The following is a 24,208-nucleotide window of genomic DNA, read 5'->3' on the forward strand; positions in this document are numbered from 1 at the left end:
GCGACGTTATCAACTCCGCAAACGGCGTGTCGCGCGAGAAGCGAAATTGGAACGGCATCGGGTAGCCGGTGGTGAAGTAGACGAATGCTAGGTGGGGGTAGGTTTGTGTCATTTGTGTTTCTAGGTGTGAAGAGGATGAAGAAGAGTGTGTTGTATTTATAGACTTATTGGAGCAATGATGGCCCAACAAACCTTATCCTGCCTCAGGGGACTTTTCGGAAATGAACTTCCGAAAATAGGAGGCAGACAAGCATATTTCGGAAGTTCATTTCCGAATTATGCAGAAACAGACATAAATTTTGCATTTTGTTGATTGCTTAGTGTGTTGTGTAAATTGGACAAATGGAATTCAAAATAGACTTAAATGACACAATGATGACATAAAACATACTTATATTATATATGTATTGAATCGGTCCGATTTTACATGATAAACAACAATACATACAAAAATGATCATTACAAACAAAAACGATCCGGGACAAACTAAAATTCACCAAACCAATCGGTGGATCCTAAGTCCAAAATAGGTACGTTCTTCGACCGCTCTCTATTTTTCTCGCGCTCTTTGCTCATCATTTCTTCAAACTCCGCCATTCTCGAAACGAACGGATCCGGCCAAGTCTCCGCCTCATTTGAACGATGTGCCGTCCATTGACAAGAAGTAGCCGGTATAGGACAACCCGGTTTCAAAAACACTTGAACGAAGTGTCGCGATCGTAGATACCCGATGCATATGATCTGTGTAACTTGACATCCAAGGCATGATTATGAATTCCACAAATTACGGTTAACCGTTACAAATCATCAACCCTCCGAGTAGCACGCAACTTAAAAGGGCACCCGCACTTTCTCGTTCCCGTGTCGTCGTGTTTTAGCACCCGGTTTGATTGTACATAACTCCCACCCCGTTCGCAATTCAAAACAACGAAAGCTTTCCGCCTACTATTTCCGTTGTCCGACCTTAAAATAACAATTCCAAATCCAAGTTTACTAGCTTCGTTCCTAACCCACTCAATCAATTGTTCGCGACTACCGAAGCTCCGATCATTTGTAAATTCTTGCCGAACATCAACCGCATTTATCATATGATTAACGTCGACAACCGGATCGTTATTAACGCTGACAACTACTGGAACTACTGCGTCAACGTCTTGCACAATGTTGTCCGGATGCACCATACCTAACAAATGAAAAAATTAGCAAAAGTTGGCCCAAATAGTTTTTTTTTAACTGCCAGGGCATATTTCGGAAGTTCATTTCCGAAATTTGTTAGGTAATATATTTCGGAAATGAACTTCCGAACCATATCAGTTTTAGCATAAATTTGTTGAATAAATGTAGTGAAATAGGGGATGAAATGAGAGATGTTTACCTGAAATTGTAGCTTTTTATGCTCCCTTTAACGTGATCAACGGTTTGAAACTTGATTTTAGGACGAAAAATGGATGGAGATTGATTGGGTTTTGGAGAGGGTTTGGGGAAGTTTTGGAGAAAAATGATGAAATAGTGAAGGAGGGAAATTTGTATATGCAGCAATATTTTCGGAAATGAACTTCCGAAAATATTCACGGTTTTTGAATTTTTTTGACTTCGGAAATGTATCTCCGAAAACACCACTTTTTTGGTGTTTTTGGAGATGCATTTCCGAAGTCAAAAAAAATTACTTCGGAGATGCATCTTCGAAGCAGGGGCAGTTTTGGGTTTTCGCTGGGGTGACCCCCATAGGAAGGTGGGTAAAGAAAAATTCTAACAAATTCAAAAATAGAAAATGACAACCACATACTGTTGAAAAAAGTGAAAGGGGTGTTTAGGTGAATCATTCTCTTCTAATAAACTGATATTCAAGTGACTTTGTACAAATTCACCATCATGAACACCGTTCTTACTCCTACAAAAATATATGATAAAAAAACAGTAGAAAATTATTGGAACATTATTTTCTTCATTTAGTCTAAATTATGTTTGTTTTTCCAAATGTTACAAATTCTTTATTAACTACATTTAGTCATTTTTTTCTTCATTTAGTCCAAAAAATACATTTTGATATTCCAATTATTACAAATTCTTCACTACTTGATGGTGACAAACAAAAATGGAAGATCAAACACAATCAACATTAAGAAACGATAAGTTTAAACAAAAAACATAAAACCCTAAATAGGCGAAATCCTAAATAAAACTGTTAAACAAAATAAAAACACATAGCTTATAAAACCCAAATAACCCTAAATCTATTCAATACCTAAAAACACAAATATCCTTAAACCAATTAAATATACAACTCATTAAACCACAACTAACCTAAGTTCAAATACCAGTTTGATAACCAACTCATATAACACAAAAAAAATCAAAGAAAAAAAATCAATAAACCAGTTCAATCCTCTTAATTATTTGAAAAACAAACCTAAACACCAATTATAAACCAATAAAAATTTTATACATCAATAAATCATTTCAATATCTCACTACTACATATAACGCTTGTAACGTCGGTCGCGAAATGCGTTTAACTTCGACAACTCAGGCGAGGTAACAAAGGGCGTCATAAAAAGTTAGCTCTTAACACCTTGGTGTTTTAAACACCGAGGTTAGAGTGTTAAAAAAAGGTCATGGATTCGATCTCAATGAACTGCATATTTTTATTTTCTAAATTTTGTTGCGCGTGTCATAAACCTTTCGTTTTTTTAAATTCGAGGTAATAAGTTATTATTTTACCTCAGTTTTATATGATAGCCGAGGGGTTTAATCTCATTTTCTTGCTGTATTTGTACAAATTTCACTGGTGTGTATTTTTTTGCCTGATCATTTTTGCTGGCCTGTATCATATCATTATAAATTTATTAACATACTTGTATCATTTTTTACACAAAAACTAAAAAATATGTAACATAATTGGAATACATCATATCATTTTAAACAAAATAGACAAATTTACATGTTATCATCATCAAGACAAAATACACACATTTAACATTTACATATTTACACATCAAAAATGACAAAACCTCTGTTCATATACACATTAAGATAACAACAACCAAGAAAAAACTATTGCTGTTGTAGAGATTCATAACAAGATAAGATTACACTGGCCCAACATGATCGAATGTCATCAATTTCTTCTTTTGAGTGTGGTGTTGGGTTGCTAAGCTCCTATAATTAGAACAAAATTTAAAGTATGATAAGCTAAAAACAACAACATTAACTTATAAATACATATGTGTGTATATATGGATTAAGCTAATACCTTATTCTTCATTCATCCAATGACACATGCATAAACATTCCAAATCATTAATAATATGGATAAGATTGATTTATAAATGAAAACAAAAATCAATATATACTTACTCGGGGTAAAACGAGGCCAAATAACAATCTTTGGTGTTCCATTTCTCCATCAACTTGTCTTGCAAGTAATTTTTTTATTTCGTGTCCTGGAGAATCGCAAGTAAGAGCAATCTTCGCAGCATCCAAGATACAATACTTCTTTAGAAGCTTCCTTTCAGAATGAAACTTATGGATGTGCCTTCAAGAGCAAATCTTAATGTTTAAGTATTAGAAAATATGAATTTAAATAGAAATCAACGTAAAAATTATACTTATGAGCACCACAATTGTAATAAGGAATTATCTAGCCACTCATTCCCCTTCAAAAATTCATGTACGGAGACCTTAGAAAGAACGAATATCTGCTCTGGATCATGGCTTAATGAAATACCCAGGTCTTCATTAATACTCTCCATCATTGTCTCTAACCTCTGAACTTTATTTTGATTTGGTGGTGACTGGTGAGGGTTCAACACTGCCCGAGTTGGCAAAAAAACTCTGTGATGCACTTGTACGATCCATAAATTTCTCAACCACATTCTCTCAAATTTCCAACTGATTTAAATCTGTGTGGCTGAATATACCCAACGAACTCAATTTCTACATCATAAAAACAACATAAATACAATCCAAAATTGAAAAACGCAAACAATAACAACAACAACTTACATCTTATACCTGAAGAACATCACAGGTACATTTCTCAGACATCTTCTCCTCATTCATCCCCTCTCGCTCCTCTTGCTCCTTCTGGACACTCTCTTGCACCATTTTCAACAACTTCTCCCTTTCCTCCTCTAAGAACTTCTCCTGCACCGTCTCCAACAACTTTTCCCTCCCGTCCTCCAAGAATTTCTCCCGCACCGTCTGCAATAACCTCTCCCCTCCTCCTCCAAGTACCTCTCCTCTCTGCATGCTCCTCCTTGCACTTCTTCCCTTCTTTTTCCAACTCAACAACAACAATCTCTTCAACCTCTCTCTTACTAATTTTCTCTCTAGATGATTGAGAGCGTCTAAAATGTACCTTGAAGCCCACACCTCTACCAAGACCACAGACATGCCTAAGATGCTCATCTGTTCCAATCGCTTCTACCAAGATGTCATGATGACCTTGTTAAGTGAATTGGTCGACCTTGGTTTGTTGAACAAGGTCATCCTACAACACATAAAATTTTATCTTTACCAAATTGATTTAACTAAAATTAATATTGTTGAAAAAAGTATCTACTTACAATCCTTTGAGCCACTTTGCGCGTAACATCTGATGTGTACTCGTCATCTTTTCCTTGGCGCGCCCTCTTTCATTTCTCGTGTCGTGATGGTGGAGATGGAGTGCGATCAAGACTTATAGAATCTCCTAGCTCTTCCTCCATTTGTTTTCTTTTTTCTTCAATCAAATTTTTTTCAAGTCTTTGATATCCTCCACGAAACAACCTATGTGGATAGATATTTTTGCTCGATTTTCCTTTCTTTTTTGGCTCTTTTCCAAGAACTTGGGAGTATTGCGAGACTCTACAAATATCTCCCAAGTAGCTTTATCAATAAATGAATATACCTCGTATGTAGGCTATTTTTTATTTGCTCCATTTGTAATATAATCATGGGTGAATTGTGTCTTAAACCCCCTCTAACGCTCACCACAATAAGCAAGCATTTTCTTTTTCACATACTTATCATTTGGAGTAACAATGAGTACATCCTATGTTTACACAATAGAGATGTTATTAGTATTGCACAAAAAAATATACGTGTAAAACAAATGATAGAATATTAAAATAAATACTATAATATTGGTCCATATGTAGTCTTTCAATTCTTCATCAACAACATGCCAACTAGCTATCAAAATACTCACTTTACTTCTACCTTGTAAGGCAACGTAACCTAAAAACATCATCAGCATGTTCACCAAAAGCCCTGCCGGTTTGGGCATAAACTCTAACAGAGTATCAAATGCCAGTTTCGTTGGCTTTTTTCACCTTTGTATACATCGTGGAACTTTTAGTTTTTCTTTTACGTGTATTAATAGAGTTTGCAGCAGATGTTGTATGAGAGGTACTAGTTGAATCGGCCATGACTATCAAGATGAATCAAACAGTAATGTTTTAGTAAAAAAAAGATCAATAAACAAACTAACGAAAAAACCTAAACAACATGATCAAGAGACTATTTCAGCAAACAAACTAATGTTGATGAATATATAAAATAACGCTTCAGTGAAGAACAAACCTACTTGAGAAAATGATGTTTGATGAATATCTTTTGGAAGAGTTTTGATGAATATGAGCTTGAAAATCGCCTAGGGTTTTTTTGTGAAATGACAAGCTGACATCTTTTGGAAGAGTTTTGATGAATATGAGCTTGAAAATCGCCTAGGGTTTTTTTGCGAAATGACAAGCTGACGTTTGAGCGTTGATAGGTTTGAGTGTTGATAGATAAATAAAAAGTTAGAAACTAGATAGTATGCTGAAGTATTTCATGCAAACTAAGTGTCACATCGGTTTTACACAAAAACTGATTATTAAAAATATGAAATATATAAAAAAAAACATAACGCCATATTCTGGGAATTCATTTAAAAAATATACCATGCCGGTTATTTCATAAAACTGAGGGGTTAAAGTATATCAAATAAAGTATTAAAATAAGATTTTGAAATTAGTATTATGAAATTGTTAATGCAAAATATATGACCTCTCAGTTGAAACAAATAAAAAATAAAAAACTTCATTAGAAAGGCGCCAAGTGAGAAATACCTATTAAACAATTGAATAAAAAAACATAAAATGCAGCAACTCGGTGTTGAAGCAGGATCCATTATTGCTAACTTACCTCGGGCTTACTAAATATCCGAGGGATAAAGTTTTTTATTCAAAAAATTATAATAAAACATGGCGCTCCCATGACCTATACCCTAGTTTTTTCACTGTTCTAGGTGTAAGTTTTGTCATAAAAAGCGTTATTTGTCATAGTGTCTCTAAATTTTTTAAAACAGAGTCTAACTGTAATCACAAACAATTTATTTTATAAATCAAAATAGTATCTTTTACTAAAAAACCTCTCAAATGTAGCCTTGAATCGTAATCTGAAAAGAAACATAAACAACTTGTTAGTCAATATATGGCTTGAAAACAACAATAATATGAAAAAAAATGAAATAATAGATTCACTAAACCTAAGAATTCACATATGGTAGAACGACTTCAGAAAAATGAGCAAAAGATGAACATTGATATGGTGATAGGTTGAAAAAGGGAGACGAGAGAAAGTGAAAAACAAAGATGAGGGTGGACCGAAGGTAAGGGACATAATGGATGAACTAAATATACGAGAAAATGATGGTAGAATATCGCTAGGAAGAGACGGAGAAAATAGAATGAGAGAGAGAGAGAGAGAGAGAGAGAGAGAGAGAGAGAGAGAGAGAGAGAGAGAGAGAGAGAGAACAAAGGCGTAGAGAAGAGTTATAGTGAAGGAGGATTAGGGTTTTCTTTCTCTTTTTTAAGAGACTGAAAGATAGGGGGTTAGATTTTTTTTGGATTAAGTTGGATGATAGACCAATGCTAATAATACAAAAATAATAATATTATATGGGCTCGGTCGAGCTTATTTAAGAGAGGGATTCTTCTTAGATCTTGTGTTGGAGGTCTGCTGCAAAACATAGACAAAAAGAAGATGAAAATGTATGATGAAAGTTGCACAAAACAAAGTCCAATGCGTGTGTTTGCACTAAGCTTTATGTACGATTCATCCCACCAATTTAGACAAATTGGATGCAAATGGGTTACTGACGAATCCCCTTCAGAATACTTTGGAAACCTTAACATGAATCGCACATTTACATTAAGCATATCAATCAACGATATTTAACCGAATAAAGGGCCAGTTTGTTTTAGCTTTAAAAAAAATGAATTTTTTCTTTGTATTTTTGAAAATAGATTTTCCTAATTCGTTTTTCAAAATATTACAAGTTTTTTATATTCATTTTTTCTAAAATGAAACACTAATTTTGACATCCTATAACATAAACATACACATTGAAGACCAAAATTTAGTCAAAATCGCAATTTTTTAAAAAAATTGTATTTCAAAAATGATTTTTATGAAAATCTATTTGAAATAGCTTCAAAATTAAGTGATTTTTTAAAATTTTGATATCTACATTTTTTTCCATAAATAGATGAAATTCCTAAAATCACATTTTAAGAATAACTATTCAAAAAAAAATTTCATTTGAAGTTTTTATAAAAAATTTCTTTGTAGATTTTTTTTTCACAAAATTATTAAAAAAATCATTTTAAAAAAAAAAGCCAAAACAAACGGGCCAAAAGTTTCCTCATTTATTCTCATGCACATAAGAATAAAGAAATGACTTAGATATGATTTTTGCTTCTTGAAATACATTATTTTCGTATATATTTAATGACTAACAAGTATCTCTATTTATAGAAAAACTTGTACCAATTAATGAGGAGAAATAATGTTTTGAATGGTTTCAACATGGCCAATCGTTAACACTAACAGGTATCAACCAATAATAGTAAATTGTTTAAAAACATGTTTTTAGATGTTCATACAGAGATCAATCTATCTATGATTCCTATAATGTCCATTGCACATTAATCTTCATATACATACCAATCTATCCATTTATGGTTAGAACAACAAAATGGCAGCTACACTTCAACAAATCCACATGCATTATATAATCCCTTTGTGAGATATTGGATCGAACTCTAGTATTGTCGAAGGGTAGCTTCTTGGTTCGACAGTTCGACAGAGTTAAGCATGAAGTCGAAGGATTATTCACATGCTGGTGTCGAACTGTGCATGTTGTAGTCGAAGATGGGTCTAGCATGCAGATGTCGAAGATGCTAGGGTTGTTAGCATGTTAAATTAGGTTTTAGTGTTTAAACCCTAATTTGTTAAGTTAGCTTGTTTATTAAGTTGGCTTGTGTAATGGGCCTTGCTGAAAAAGCCCATTAGTTAGTATGTTAGGTTTATTATAAATAGCATACTAGTCTCTCATCATTGCTAAGCTGCAAATCCTAATTTAGGGTGAGAGAGGTTATTTGTTAATCTTGTAAACTTGTAATCTTGTTTTAAGAGAAAGTGAAAGAATAGCAGTTATAACCAATTCTTGTGTTCCTCTTCTTCCTTGTCCTTTATTCTTCCTTGTTTTATACTTTGTTCTTGGCATTGAATTCACAACAAATTGGTGCGGTGAGGGTGGAGAAGATGCCTTCAACAAAGTATGAGATTGAAAAGTCCACCGGAGTGAATGATTTCGGTCTGTGGCGCTTGAAGATGAAAGCCCTACTGGTTCAACAGGGTTGTTTAGAAGCGTTGAAGGGAGAGGCAGCCATGAATGCAGAATTGACGGCAGCGGAGAAGACGAATATGATCGAGAAAGCACACAGCGCAATTTTGTTGAGCCTTGGTGATAAGGTTCTCCGGCAGGTATCAAAGGAGACGACGACATCAGGGTTATGGGTGAAACTTGAAAGTTTGTATACGACCAAATCGCTGGTAAATCGACTCTACCTGAAGCAAGCTTTGTATTCATTCAAGATGATTGAAGACAAAGTATTGGCTGAGCAGTTGGATATGTTCAACAAGCTGATTCTTGATCTTGAAAATATTGATGTGAAGATCGATGATGAAGATCAAGCGCTGTTACTATTGTGTTCTTTGCCTCGATCACATGCTCACTTCAAAAAACTCTCTTGTATCGAAGGGAGTCCCTGACGTTTGAAGAAGTTCAATCAGCCTTGTACTCTAAAGACTTGAATGAACGAAAGGAGCATAAACCTTCGACTGTTGGCGAAGGTTTGGCCGTTAAAGGAAAACTCTTACGAAAGGATGGTAAGTTCGACAAGAAGAAAGGCAAAAGCCAGTCGAAGACTTACAGTGGCGAAGCATCTGGCATTCGATGCTACCATTGTAAGAAGGAGGGTCACACAAGAAAGGTGTTCCCTGAACGCTTGAAATATCATGGAGGTAAGGATATTGGCAACGCTGCCATTGTTCAAGATGATTTCGAATCATCTGATGTTCTTGTGGTTTCAAGCAGTGACTCTAAGAAGGAGTGGATTATGGATTCAAGTTGCACTTGGCACATGACTCCAAACAAAGACTTGTTCGAGGAATTATGTGATCAAGATGGTGGATCAGTATTGCTGGGAAACAACAAGGCTTGCAAGATTGCAGGTGTTGGATCTGGGAGATTCAAGCTCCATGATGAGTCAATAAGGTTGTTGACTGATGTCAGGTATGTTCCTGATTTGAAGAGAAATCTGCTTTCTCTTGGTGAATTCGACAAGAAAGGATATGTTTTCCAAGGAGAGAAAAGTATCCTAAGAGTCATGAAGGGTTCGAAGGAAGTCTTGAGAGGCGTGAAGAAACAAGGCTTGTATACCCTTGAGGCTGAAGTTGTAAGTGGTTCGAAAAATGTTGCATCCACGAAACCTTTTTCGAAAACAGAAATCTGGCACATGAGATTGGGCCATGTCAGTGAAAGGGGTCTAGTCGAATTAGGGAAACAAAATCTGCTTGGTGGAGACAAAGTCGAAAAGCTGAAGTTTTGTGAACCCTGTGTACTTGGAAAATCTTGCAGAGTGAAGTTCAACAAAGGCAAACAAAGAACACATGGATCCCTTGATTACATCCATGCTGATCTTTGGGGGCCTGCAAGGTGTCCATCACATTCAGGAGCAAGGTATTTTCTATCCATAGTAGATGATTATTCCAGAAAATTATGGGTATTCATCCAGAAGACTAAGGATGAAACTTTTGAGAATTTCAAAAGTTGGAAGACTCTGGTTGAAAATCAGACTGGCAGAAAGGTCAAGAGGTTGAGAACCGACAATGGCCTTGAATTTTGCAATGAGGCATTCGACAGTTTTTGTGCTGCCTCTGGTATTGCAAGGCATAGAACTACTGCAGGTACTCCACAACAAAATGGTTTGGCTGAAAGGTTTAATCGAACTATTTTGGAGAGAGTCAGATGCATGTTGACTAGTGCGGGGTTAACAAAGGTGTTCTGGGCTGTGTTAGGTGCCAAATATTGTTAATATTTAGTTTAATTAGTGGCACCTTTGAACCGATTTTTATCGAGCATGCTTTTAATTCTTTGAAGTTTTAGATAATTATTTATAGTTTACAATTTTTAGCTTTCATTTTATGTTAATTTGTGTTTTTAGTCTTGATTGTGTAGGTTTTGGCCAATTTTGGGATGTTTGGAGCTTGTTTTGAGCTTGGCAAGAGAGTGCCTGGCAGAAGTATGCGCGCGTCGCGCGGGCATGTGGGCGCGTCGCGCCCTGGGCAAGAGATTTTGAAGCTTCATCCAGAGATCTGCGCGCGTCACGCGCATGGGCGGTTTATATTTTATAAGTGTAATGGCGCGTAGCGCGCTGGAGGGCGCGACGCGCCCTGGACAGATTTCAGAAAAACTATATAAAGAGGTTTTCAGATATTTTGTGTTGGTTGGTTGATTTTGAGAGCTTAAGAACACTTGTCTACTGTAGCAAACATAGAGTTGAAGATTGGAAGCCTTGATCGTCGATTAATCGCCTTTGATGCTTGTTGATCTTCATCCTTTCCTTCTTGTGCAAGCTACCATTCTCATGGATAGCTAAATCCCTTTTGTATCAAGATAAGATGTAATCTTCCTAGCCTTTTGTATGTTTTTCTTGTGAATATATGTATATGAACAAGTGATGATCAATATAGATGGTTTAGTTTGTTTATTAAAGTTTTTCTTTGGTATAAATGTTTGAGACATCAATGTTTGTATCTAGACCTAACTCATCATCTTTCAAACTATAAATTGCAGACATGGATTTAGAGTTTGATGTTTACTAAGTATCAGTTTTAAAATGTTATTTGTATTGTTTAAACGGTGGAGAAATCGTCGGTTAAACAATACGGTAAATCTAGCTATATCGTTGCGGACACGGACGATATAGGTGTCGATACGTAATTATATTGATCGTTAGCAAGTTCATAAGCATATATTTATAAGGAAACATACAAACTTAGGTCGATGAAATCGAATCTTGATGCATTTTCTTTAACTTAGAACTTTCATTAATTTACTCTTTGCTACTAAAATTGAATGATCTTTTGCAAACCTAAAACTAAAGTAACATTAACTCAAGACAAAATAGGCTATAGAACGGCGGTGATATCGCAATAATCCCTGTGGATACGATATAAACGAAAAGTACACCACAATACTATTTCAACAAAATGGCGCCGTTGTCGGGGATTGTTGTTTAGATATTGCAAGCATTGCAATAGTTTATTTTGTATTGAGTCTTATAATTAATATCTTGTTTCTAAATTTATTTTCCTTGTGTTTGTTAATTTGCTTGGTTAGTTTTTCAGATTACAGTTTATGCGAGGACGTATACCTGCAGATCAACTCCTTTTTGATCCTGAGATTGAGAGGACTGCTCGTAGAGAGAATAGCAAAACTCGTAGGAGGAGACAACTAGCTAGGGAAAGAAGACAACAACAAGAAGCATCTTCTTCTTCAACTCCGGTTGAAAACTTGGTTGAGGAAGAAATGGCTGCGGATCCTCCAGCTCGAGGGCCATGTGTTAACAGCCCTCGTCTCAATGCACAATTTGCTCGTGATCAGGCCAATGGAAGAAACTCCGAAATGAAGACGGGGTTACTTCAATTATTATACCAAAACTCGTTCACAGGGGCAGATCACGAGGATCCATTTACTCATCTAACAAAGTTCTACGAGATCGCCGGAACAATTGGTGCTCCGAAAGACCAAGAAGAACAGGTGTTCAGGAGACTCTTTCCTCATTCCTTAATTGGAAAAGCTAAGGAATGGTACCTTGATCAACCAAATAATGTCATGACAAATTGGAACGAATTAGAAGGGAAGTTCTTGGATCGGTTTTTTCCTCACAATAGGTTCATGGAAGCGAAAACTTCTATTGCGGTGTTCTCTCAAGGTTCGAATGAATCTCTCAATGAAGCATGGGAGAGGTTCAAGTCCATGGTTAGAAAATGCAAAGGTCATGGGTTTGATGAATTGTCTCAAATCCATATCTTTAGGAATGGACTCCAACCTCAACCAAAAACTCTTTTAGATGCTACCGCGGGTGGTTCGTTGATGTCAAAAACAGCTGCTGAAGCAATTGCTATCATTGATAGGATGGCTTTGAATGATCATCAAGGGCAACACAACCGTAGTGCATCGCAAAGAAAACCAGGAGTTCTTGAATTGAATACTAGTGATGCAATACTTGCTCAAAACAAGTTATTGACGCAACAAGTAGAATTGCTCACTCAACAAATGTCAAAACTCCCTCAACAAATCAAAGAGATAAATGGGCGCGTGTATTTGCTTTGTTTCAGGTTTTACACTTCAATTACGACTATTTGCGAAAAGGAAAGAAAATCGAGCTTAAATGACCAATATTTATGCTTAAAAGACGAAAAGGGGTGCTGAAACGAAAGAGGGGTGCAATTAGGACCCAAAAGGCCCAAAAGAGCGAACCAGCCCACAAAGGAACAAAATTGCGTGGCCCAAACCTGCCCAGCAAGTGGAGACGCACGTCTCCACATCCTCTATGCCACGTCAGCAAAGGGAGACGCACGTCTCCATGTTCCTACATCTTCTCCACTTGAGACGCACGTCTCAAGTCACGTACCCAGTCTCCCTGAAGAATCGGAGACGCACGTCTCCAAGTCCTGGTCTGCAAAAAGCTCCGTTTTTCACGCAAAGCAACTGCAAAGCCTCACCTATAAATAGAGGCAGTCACTTCAGTCCAAAGGGTCCGATTTCCTGCCAACGAAGTGCTGCCGAAATTGTACCGCGAACTGCTTTTCCTTATTCTGCTTTCATTTAACCGTCTATTTTCTCACAACGATTTCTACACTGGAAATTGTTGTGAACTTTTCATAGATCTAGCCTTACGTTAGGTTTATCGCTTTATTTTCCTTGTTTTTATTTTCTGCCATTTAAATTCCGAAGAACGATCCAGCCAACCTGTGGTGGAAGTTCGAGTACTTCAAGATTCAATTCAATCCAGATTTATTTTAATTCAGGTTTTTTATTTACCGCCTTATTTATATTATTTATTTGCATGATATATTATATGCCATTTAATATGCTTATTATTATGAACCGAACCGATTTATGCATGTTTAATCGTATTAATATGTCTGGCTAAAATACTAAAGGTGTCGGTATGTAAAGTAAGTTAACCGTAGGGGTCCGAAATAAATTGGCTTAAATTATGTTTTATTAATTATCACTTATTTTTGGTTTATATGTCTAGTTTAATTAGTAAGTCTTAAAACCAATAGAGCGAAAGTTTGAGGGATTAGGACGGTCAAAGGTTAAAATCAATAGAGCGAAAGTTTGAGATCTTTAACTGGATAGTAGACATAGGACATTAGTTTTAAGGATGGCGAAAGCGTATTAAAACTAATTGGAACTTATTTATTTTCAAAAATTGTTTTTACACTCGAGCGGGATGGCGAAAGCGTACGTTAGGGATATTAGCATGTTCCGAGTCAACAGAGCGAAAGTTTGAGATTAGGAGATTTAAATAGATAACGACCTCGTAAAATAGGCATTTTATTAATTACATTGTTTCCAAAAAGCTCTTCTAAAATCTAATGGGATGGCGAAAGCGTACATTAGGATTAGGATAGTAGTCTGACTCAACAGAGCGAAAGTTTGAGACGAGGATTTTTAACCAATTGGAATTAGTAAAGATTTTTAATTTAATTATGCAAAAGCCAATGGACCTTCGGATTACCTTTAGTTAAACGAAATACATACTGATACCTGTCTTTTATTATTATTCTTTATTCTCTCACAATCACTTTCCCTTAGGAACAATCGAAATTTTAGTACTCCTAGCTTTACATAGTAACCTTAGATAACGGTAGATCGATTCATAGTCCCTGTGGATTCGATATCTTTTAAAACTACACGACACGACTGTGCACTTGCAGTTATCAGATTTATAGACACGTAAAGTCGCGATCAAGTTTTTGGCGCCGTTGCCGGGGACTATTTAAGTCGATATCGTAACTCACTGTTACACCGTAGAGACTAGGAAAATTCTTCCCTTTCTTTTTGAACGATTGTATGCCAAATACTCGTTCACAAGGAGGAGACTTAATACAACGAATTAACGAGATCGAACGTTTCATTAACGTTAAACGTCGAGCTCGCAACCTTCCCGAAGTAGCAGAAATTCCGATTAATCAGGAATTGATTTTTACTGATCAAATCAATCAAATCACCCCGAAGTTAGAGATGGCTGCTATTCGTCCTCTTAGAGACTATGCCGCTCCTTCGCGCGCTGAACCGCATTCAAGTATCGCACCACCTGCGATTGAAGCGAACAATTTCGAGCTGAAACCTTCACTGGTCCAAGCTGTTCAACAGAATCAATTCTCTGGAAGCCCTGTAGACGACCCCAATCTCCATTTATCTGTGTTCGTGCAATACGCCGACACTATCAAAGCCAACAACGTTAGTTCCGAAGCTATTCGATTACGCCTTTTTCCTTTCTCCTTGAGAGATAGAGCGAGAGCGTGGCTTCAATCCCTGCCTTCCAATTCCATAACTACGTGGGACGAATTGAAGAGAGTATTCTTAGCAAGATACTTTCCGCCTAGCAAAACTGCTATGCTTAGAGGTCAAATCAACGGATTTACCCAGAAAGATAACGAATCGCTTTTCGAAGCTTGGGAACGTTACAAGGACATGCTTAGAATATGCCCTCATCATGGACTCGAACCATGGCTGATCATCCATACCTTTTATGGTGGTCTCTTATATAACACTAAAATGACTATAGATGCCGCTGCTGGCGGAGCATTAATGGACAAACCCCATGATGAAGCATACAAACTCATAGAGAACATGGCACAAAACCATTACCAATGGGGAGGAGAACGCGCCGCTCTAGAGAAAGCCCAAACCAAAGGAGGAATGTACGAAATTAGTGGTATAGACCGCGTTAACGCTAAAGTAGACGCTTTAACTCAAAAGATCGAGAATTTGACCATCACTCCTTCAGCCACCGCTGCCGCTGTAGCACCTAACTGCGAGATTTGTGGATTGACTGGGCATGTAGTTGCTGAATGCCAACTCTTGACTGGAGTCCCATCTGATCAAGTAAATTACGCTCAAGGAAACCCTTATTCTAACACGTACAACCCTGGATGGAAAAACCACCCGAACTTTTCTTATAAGAACAACAATGCGTTGTACGCGCCTGGACAAGCACCTGCTGTACCACCTGGCTACCAAAAAGCGCCTGTAGCTGCTCAAAACACCCCTAGGAAGTCAAACCTAGAAATCATGATGGAGAACTTCATAGCTTCCCAACAACAAACCAATAAAGACTTCCTGAATCAAAACATCCACAATAGCGAGCAACTAAAACAACTATCGAACAAAGTAGATGCTTTAGCTACGCATAACAAAATGTTAGAAACTCAAATCTCACAAGTAGCTCAACAACAAGCACCTACTGCTGCCCCTGCTGGCACGTTTCCTGCTCAACCACAACCTAATCCTAAAGGACATGCGAACGCGATAACACTACGAAGTGGAACTAATTACGATGGACCCATAGATCCTAGAACCCAAAACGTACCCATGTCACAACAAGAGCCAAAGGAAACCCAAAAGAAAACAACCGACGAACAAACTGCTAAGACTGATGAGAACAATAACGAAGTGGAACCCGAAAAAGAGAAACCTTATGTTCCACCACCACCTTACAAGCCACCAATTCCTTACCCTCAAAGATTAGCCAAATCAAAAACCGAAGCGCAATTTAAAAGATTTGTAGAACTTCTGAAGCAATTAAACATAACCATACCATTCACAGAAGCCATAACTGAGATGCCTTCGTACGCTAAGTTCTTAAAAGAAATCTTATCAAACAAAAAGAAACTCGAGGATAACGAAACTATAACGCTTACCGCTGAATGTAGCGCTATCATCCAAAACAACATGCCTCCAAAACTGAAAGACCCTGGTAGTTTCTCTATACCCTGCGTAATTGGAAAAACCATCATAGAGAAAGCCTTGTGCGATTTAGGAGCTAGTGTTAGTTTGATGCCTCTTTCGACCTGTAAGAAACTCAATCTAGGTGAGCTTAAAGCAACAAGAATGTCTCTTCAACTAGCAGACCGTTCAGTCAAATATCCTGTAGGAATGTTAGAGAATATCCCTGTTCGTGTAGGTCAATTCTACATCCCGACTGACTTCATCATTATGGATATCCAAGAAGATTCTAACATCCCGATCATTTTAGGAAGACCATTTTTAGCGACCGCTGGTGCAATTATAGATGTAAAGCGAGGAAAGCTTACTTTCGAAGTAGGAGAAGAGAAAATAGAATTTATCCTTTCCCAATTCCTAAAAGCACCTTCTATAATTGACACATGCTGTTCTGCTGACATAATCGACGAGTGTGTCAAGGAAATAAAATCCGAACCAAATAAGGAAACCGAAACCCTAAGAATTCCTATGCCGCCAATTTTTGAAGATGACAACTGGCGTGAGGAATATCAAGATAACCACCTGAGTGAATGCTTAGCTTTAACCCCTGATCCTATACCTGGACCAAAGAAACCTGCTATAGAGCTGAAGACACTTCCTACCGATCTTAGATACGAATTTCTAGACGAAGAACTAAACCGACCAGTTATAGTGAACGCCAACTTGGGACGAACCGAGACTGAAAAATTACTTAATGTCCTAAGAAAATACCCTACCGCTTTAGGATACAACATATCAGATCTGAAAGGTATAAGCCCTTCTCTGTGTATGCACCGCATTATGCTCGAAGACGATAGTAAAACCTCTAGGGAACATCAAAGGCGAATAAATCCTATTATGAGCGATGTGGTTAAAAAGGAAATCCAAAAACTGCTAGAAGCTGGAATAATATATCCTATATCTGATAGTAAATGGGTTAGCCCTGTTCACGTCGTACCAAAGAAAGGAGGAGTCACTGTAATCACTAACGCAAAAGGAGAATCTGTAGCACAACGTACCCAAACTGGATGGAGGATGTGCATTGACTATAGGAAGCTAAATAAAGCTACCCGAAAAGACCATTTCCCTTTACCTTTCATAGATCAAATGCTCGAACGCCTAGCTAAACACTCACATTTTTGTTATCTGGATGGATACTCCGGATTTTTCCAAATTCCTATCCACCCTGACGACCAAGAGAAGACCACATTCACCTGTCCTTATGGTACATTCGCCTATAGACGAATGCCTTTTGGACTCTGCAATGCACCCGCGACCTTCCAAAGATGCATGATGGCAATATTTGCCGACTTCCTAGATGGAATAATGGAGGTCTTTATGGACGACTTCTCTGTCTGTGGAGGAAGTTTTGAAACATGTTTAGAAAACCTTGAAATGGTGCTTAAACGATGCGTAAGCGTAAACCTAGTCCTTAATTGGGAAAAATGCCATTTCATGGTTCGACAAGGAATTGTACTTGGACACATCGTATCCGATAGAGGAATCGAAGTTGATAAAGCAAAAATCGAAATTATCGAAAACCTTCAACCTCCCAAAACCGTTAGAGAAATAAGAAGTTTTCTGGGACATGCTGGTTTTTACCGACGCTTCATTAAGGATTTCTCTAAAATAACCAAACCCTTAACTGAACTACTCATGAAAGACGCCGAATTTGTTTTCACCGATAAATGCACTGAAGCATTTCAAACGCTTAAACAAGCATTGATCTCTGCGCCAATTATGCAACCTCCCGACTGGAATGAGCCTTTCGAAATAATGTGTGACGCAAGTGATTATGCTGTAGGAGCCGTTCTAGGACAAAGAAAGGATAAGAAACTACATGTCATATATTATGCGAGTAGAACCCTAGACGAAGCTCAGATGAATTATGCCACGACAGAAAAAGAATTATTAGCTGTCGTATTCGCATTAGACAAATTCCGTTCTTACCTGGTAGGAGCCAAAATAATCATATACACTGACCACGCCGCCATTAGGTACCTCCTAACCAAAAAGGACGCTAAACCAAGACTTTTGAGATGGATCTTGTTACTACAAGAATTCGACCTGGAAATTAAAGATAAGAAAGGCACTGAAAATGTCGTAGCAGATCACCTCTCTCGATTGGAAAATCTGAAACCCGAACAAGTACCAATTGACGATGATTTCCCTTATGAAAGACTCATCGCCCAATTAGAAGCAAATGAATTCGAACCATACCATCCAAACTCTGAAACCGAGAAATTAGCTGAAATAGCTTTAGCCCGATCTGACGCACCTTGGTATGCAGATTTCGTAAATTACCTAGCTGCTGGTGTGCTTCCTCCTGATCTAAGCTACCAACAGAAGAAGAAATTCTTCCATGACCTAAAACATTACTATTGGGACGACCCACTCCTTTTCAAAAGAGGCCCCGATGGAATCTTTAGACGTTGTGTACCCGAGGAAGAGATAAGAAGCATAATAACACACTGTCATTCTGCACCGTGTGGAGGACACCATAGCACATCTAGAACCTGCGCCAAAATCCTTCAATCTGGACTTTTCTGGCCCAACCTGTGGAAAGACGTCTATTTTGCTGTACTAAGCTGTGATAGATGCCAACGAACTGGAAACATTTCAAGACGCGATGAAATGCCTCAAAAAGGCATTCTAGAAGTAGAAATATTTGACGTCTGGGGAATAGACTTCATGGGACCGTTTCCGTCATCGTTTGGAAATCAATATATACTCGTAGCCGTCGATTACGTTTCAAAATGGATAGAAGCTATCGCCTCTCCTACAAACGATACACGAGTAGTTATTAAACTTTTCAAAAACGTCATCTTTCCTAGGTTCGGTGTGCCAAGATTGGTAATTAGCGATGGTGGTTCCCATTTCATTTCAAGAATACTTGAGAAACTCCTTCGAAAATATGGAGTAAATCATCGAATAGCCACACCATATCATCCACAAACAAGCGGTCAAGTAGAAGTATCTAACCGTGAAATAAAACAAATATTGGAGAAAACTGTTGCTATATCGAGGAAAGATTGGTCAACCAAGCTAAATGAAGCTTTATGGGCTTATAGAACAGCTTTCAAAACTCCAATAGGAACTACCCCATTCAAACTCGTTTATGGAAAATCATGCCACCTACCAGTAGAGTTAGAACATAAAGCCTATTGGGCCATTAAGAACTTAAACCTAAACTACACTGCCGCTGGTGAGAAACGACTTCTAGACATAAACGAATTAGAAGAACTTAGACAAGACGCTTACGAAAACGCCAAAATCTATAAAGAGCGAACGAAAAAATGGCACGACAAGCGTATATCTAGGAAAAATTTTAGCATAGGCGATAAAGTGCTCTTATTTAATTCTAGACTAAAATTATTTCCTGGTAAGTTACGATCTAGATGGTCTGGCCCTTTCGAAATAACTAACATATTTCCGAGTGGAGCGATAGAAATCAAAGGAGAAACCGTCAAACCTTTTGTCGTAAATGGGCAACGTCTTAAGTATTACCATCATCTCGAATACGATGAAAACATCGAAGTTTTTAAACTTGACGAACTGCCCGTTTTTTCGAAAAAATAGTTTTCTATTTTTAAATCGTCGAGCTTACGACATTAAACAAAGCGCTTGGTGGGAGACAACCCACATTTATTTATTCTTCTATTTTATTTTATTAGAACTTTAATTTTTCTATATTTTTTTTTATTTTTATTTTTCATTTTTAAAACTTTATTCTATTTTTAATTTTAATTTTAATCATTTTTGATTTTTCATACATCTTATAATAATTATTATAATTATAACTACTATCTTGATTTGAGAAAATATTTCCGTTATAATTATATCTATTATTATAACTTGTTACCTAAGCTTAATTTTAACTTTTTTTTTTATTTTAAATTAACACTAGCCTAATTCTAACTTATCCTAATATTTTCAACTTCTAGGTTTTTCATTTAATTACTAACTACGATGCAAGAAGTTGACAATATGGAAGTTGTGTTCCGTGGTAGAGGACAAGAAGCAAGATTTAACAAGCTGGCTGAAAGACACATGGAATTGACTTGCTATCCTCACCAACCAACTATGGTGAAGCTTGGTATCGAAGAAAGCATCCTACACCTGCTTAACCAAATCGGTTGGACTGGTTCTCACTTGTTCCGCAAGTTTAGCACTTATCGGAAGCTCACTCTGGAATTCCTGAGCTCCCTGACCTATCTTCCAAACTGTGGACAAGGGCTGAAAAAAGGAGTTATTCTCTTTAGACTCTTTGGTATGGAGTTTAATTTCTGCATCCGAGATTTTGCTGAAATGTTAGAACTACCTCATGGACCTGATGCATACGCCCAAGTAGCTGAAGAAAATCTTCCATACTGGGAGTTGGAAAAATACTGGGGCAAGATCACTGGAAACGACAACCCTGAAGAGAATGAATTTCAATCTGAGAACATCCACAATCCTGCTTTCCGCTACTTTCACAAGATCCTTGCTCACTATATTTTTGGCAAACCAGATAATGTCACTGAAGTAACTAGAGAAGAGTTGTTCATCATGTTTTGTACATCTCAGAATCGCCCGGTCAATGCCATCGCATTCATGCTAACAAACTTCGAGCGCATCACGCAAGACGAAGTTTCACCCATTAGGATTGGCGGATTTGTCACTATGATCGCTAATGCCATAGGAATGAGAGTGCCTTTGCTTAGATTGACACCTTTTGGTACCCATACCTCTATGGACATCAATTTCTGCTTTAATCGAGGTATCATCGGTAATCTTGGACCTGATCGTTTTGAATTGCTCATTGATAACAAAGTTTGGTATCAGTTCACCTTACCGAATCCTAGGACAAGTGTGCACAACCCTACCAACTGGCTTTACTATGGTCAGATTCCTGAGAGAGAGCCATCACCTGAGACTCCTCAAGCTTATGAACATTTTGATGAGGAAATGCCTGCATCTGAATCTGAACCTGAAACACCTCCTGGTTATTATGAACCTCTTCCTGTTGATGAACCCATTCCTGATTATGAACCTCTTCCTATTGACGAGCCTGTATCTGAGTATGAGCCTGAAACTCGTTCTGAAGATTCCGTTGAAGATCACACTGTTGATATGACTGATGTCGAGGTCGAGCAACAACAACCCGCTACATCCACCGCATCGGTGAATCAAAGAATGCCTAATCTGAATACGCACGAACAAGCAATCAATGCGCTACAACAAGATGTACAACATGTGCGCAACGAGCTTCACACTTTGCAAATGCATTTCTTCGATTTCATCGACACCGTCAATGCTCAGTTCGACGAAGTTTTCAAACACATTCAGTCTAATCAGAACAACAATAGACGTGGCTAGATGTTACCGTATTAGATTATTAGATTTTTATTTCTAGTTTTAGTAATTTCTATTTCTAGTTTAGATTTTCATTTTTTCTGCACTTTTCCATTCTGCTATTGTTAACACTCAGTACTGATTTAATTTTAAAATGCAATATTTTATTCACTACTGCTGTTGTGTTATATTACACTGCTATTAACTGCTATATATATTTGCCTGGCTATCACTTTTTGCTGTTAATGGTATTGAAATTCGACACTGTTCTGAACTGATGGACACCTTTTTGCTATTAATGGTATCAGTCAGCACTGTCTGGTCACCTGCATGCGTGACCCACTTGCCTGCCACAGGAGACGCCCGTCTCCATCTGTGTGGGACCAGACCTGGACACGAAACAAGGACAGGAGACGCACGTCTCCATGCTCTGCCCCAGCAGACTGGCTGCCTGAGACGCACGTCTCCCAAGGCTAGCAGTCTGCATTTGACCACGCAGACCATTCCTCTCTCCCTCTTGAATTTTGAATTTGAATTTCAAAATTCATTCTCCTCATTCTTCCCCTATTTATTCCATTTAAACTCCATTAACCTCATTCATCCTCCATCATTCACCTCTTAAACTCCATTCATTTCCCATTTCTCTATTCTATTCAAAATTCAAACACCACCATTAATCCATATTTAATTCTCCATTTACCACACCATTTTCAAACCTCACTATAAAACCACACCACCACCACTCTTATTCTTCACAACCTTCATACCATTTCTTTTCTACCATTCTAATACCATCTTTATTTTTCATCTTCAAACTCATCATGCCTCCACGTTCAATCATCCGTAGTGTGCGTCCTGAGAGACCACCCCCTAACCTTAACAATATTATATTCCGCGAAGACGACAATGATGCTCAAAGAACCAAATACCTCGCTTTCTACGAACGTTCGGTTGTTCCCACAAAATTTGTGAACACCGAATGTCTAGAAACTCTAGGCCTCATTGATGGTGTTACCCGTTTACTCACTAAATCTAGCCTACACCATCTCTGTACCGAACTCGTACCCACTTATGAGCCGCTCGTCTTAGAATTCTTGAGTTCTTTCAGTTACGACACTCCTTCTGATCAACCACTCTCAACCGGTAGCATCCAATTTAGGATGTTCAACCGTGAATATACACTGGATCAAGAAGTTGTGGCTACGTACTTGAATTTCAATACATCACCGAATGCTCTCCGCAATATCTTTCAAGAACTCAATGGTCGTTCATGGGAACAACATGCCTTCGACCTATGGTTTCACCTCACTGGCGAAGTTCAAACTGGTTGGAGGGCCCTACATGCTTCTCACATTCAAAACCCCGCTATACGTTATTTTCAACGTGTTTTGGGGCATACTATTTTTGCGCGATCCAACAACCACAAGGTAAATCAACATGAACTATTCTTCCTTTACTGTGCGCTAAACAACATCCGTTTTAATGCCGCACCGTTTATGCTCCAACACATCCAAGGCTGTGTCAACGCCCCCGCTACAAATCCCTTTTTGTTTGGCGGAATTATTACTTCCTTGGCCTGTGCTTTAGGTCTTGGTGACGAGCTCCTTTCACTCTCTCATCTCATGATGCCTGCTCAATCACTTGACCTCACCTATTGCCGTGACTCCCACTTGGTTTCGCCACGCCATGATGGCCGATACACCTTGGTCGTCAACAAAGTTCTGATTCCTTATGTCATCCTTCCATGTCCTGAAAGAATCAACATCCGTTATGTTCAGCGTTGGAGGCTTATTGAAGACAATCCTCAAGATAACCAACCTGATCATCCTAATGAACCTATGGATGCAAATGAAGAAGAGCTCAACCAAGGACAAGCTGATGTCAACCAACCTCCTCCAAACAACCCTCCGCCTATCACTCTTGAAGCCATGTATGCTGCTATTCAACGCCAAGATCAACTCGTTCAAGCTATGCAGACAAACCAAACTGAAACAATTAGGCTCATCCGAGAGATGCAACAGGAGCACCGTGACTATGCTATTAGGAACGAAAGTCAATACGCTGAAATTGCCACATATTTGCATGATCTTGACATTCGTGTTAATGACTCTCCTGATAGACGTCGCCGTGTTCGTACAAGAGGCGCGAGCAGTTCTCGAAACCGCAACAATGAGGAGTAGTTCTTATGCACTGAGGACATTGCATCATCTAAGTCTGGGGGAGTCGTATTATTTATATTTCCTTTAGTTTTATTTCCCTTCAGTTTATTTCCCTTCCTTGTAATGTTTTTCTAATTCAATAAAAGAATATTTATGGAATTTAAGTCTTATATGTATAATTCCGTAGTTATTTCAATTTCTTCCATTTTCTTGAGCCATAACAAAAATTTTTGCTCCTAAACGATAAACGCAAACCCCACACGTTCAAGAAATACGAAGCTACTCAATCACTCAACGAACCGAAACTGAATTAGTCAATATCCTTATTGTCGCAACACTC

General features: G+C 37.9%; 1 non-coding gene across 1 annotated transcript; it reads right to left on the reverse strand.

Annotated features, from left to right (window-relative positions):
* Window positions 1-15,007: 15,007 nt before the first annotated feature.
* LOC131654340 (small nucleolar RNA R71) lies at window positions 15,008-15,114 on the reverse strand. Its single transcript, XR_009299381.1, has one exon. It is a non-coding gene; the product is annotated as a small nucleolar RNA R71 (small nucleolar RNA).
* Between the last annotated feature and the right edge of the window lie 9,094 nt (window positions 15,115-24,208).

The sequence above is a fragment of the Vicia villosa genome, linkage group LG2, assembly GCF_029867415.1.
Source record: "Vicia villosa cultivar HV-30 ecotype Madison, WI linkage group LG2, Vvil1.0, whole genome shotgun sequence".
Lineage (NCBI taxonomy): Eukaryota > Viridiplantae > Streptophyta > Magnoliopsida > Fabales > Fabaceae > Vicia > Vicia villosa.